Below are 1,384 nucleotides of genomic sequence, written 5' to 3' on the forward strand. Positions count from 1 at the left end.
ACTGTTTTTTGTTTTTGGCTTTGTTTCGACCGCCGTCTTCAGAATTTTTTCTTTTTACTGGTTTCCGTCCCAGTGGTTGGAAGCAGTTTGTGATAGTCATGGTACTAGGGCCTACCATGATTGGATATATTGCAGTGGAGTGTATCAGTAGGGAAGGGCTAAAAAAGAAAGAAGTAGGACGCACCTGCAATTGGATAGAGTTCCGTGTTATTCATGCCCATATTTGTGTTTTCTGTGTTTGGGCTCTTTTTTGTGCTTGTATATTACTGGAATCCCGTTGGAGCTGATTTTTCTTATCTATGGGACTGTGAGGGTGGGCTGGGAAATTATGTATAGTGATAAGTGACTCTGCTTCCAAAATTGATGTTTCAGATGGAACCAGGGAGGTAATTGTAGACTGTTGGTGTGGTCGGATGTATGGAGAATTGTGTAGCCGGTAAATTTAAAGGGGCACAGTTGGCCATGATGTCTTCACTGAACAAAGCAGAGTGGTGATTATCAGAAGTACTTGGTGTTGTATTATCCCTGAGTATATTAGTGCTCCTGGTAGGAGAAAAAAATGGGGTATGAAATTCAAGGTTAGCTAGATCCATAGTTTTATCATCAGCACAAAGGGGAATGTGTGTGAGTTTTAGGGCTACAACTTTGGAACCTGATGTCTTAGTGGTGTGTATGAACTGATTTTGTCTGTGTTTTTGGTGATTTTTATATCTTGTACTTTGTGGTGGTATTGCATGTTTTGATCTGTTACTGTTGAAGTACATGTGGCTGTTTTTCTTGTACTTATTAGGTCTGAGTATTGTATTAGTTGTAGGTGTTGAACTAGCATGTTTTGTATGGTTAGGTAATGGAATAGTCACACTTGGCCCTTCATTATTTTCTGATAGTATATTATTTGATTCGGGTGGGTAATTTTTCCACCAAAATTTGATTTAAAAAAATCATTCTATCCCTAGCTGACTTATTACTCTTTTTTTTTACAATACCTGTTTCTCATATGTTAATATTCTAGTTCTTATCATATGGTCAAATTTTGTAAATGTTGCACATGATTTCTATTTCAACAGTTCATTATAACCCAACCTTAGCATTAGGCCTCTTGCACAATCAAGCAAATAGAGGTCCCAATCCTTACAAAAAATCAGAGTCCTCTTTGAATGAGGTCTGAAAACTCGGGGAACTATTTTTTACTGGATAAACCAGATGTTTATGCTGCAATACCATCTGCCAGGAAATATCTTTCAAGAACCAGAGAGATGGCAAATGTTTTTAAATACTGGGCACCCTAGATTGTAATTCTATGCATGTAATCTATATCCTTGAGTGCCCTTACAGGCTACAATACGTGGGACACACAATACAAACCCTGAGAAATAGATTAAAC

This window comes from Bufo gargarizans, chromosome 9 (assembly GCF_014858855.1).
Source record: "Bufo gargarizans isolate SCDJY-AF-19 chromosome 9, ASM1485885v1, whole genome shotgun sequence".
Classification (NCBI taxonomy): domain Eukaryota; kingdom Metazoa; phylum Chordata; class Amphibia; order Anura; family Bufonidae; genus Bufo; species Bufo gargarizans.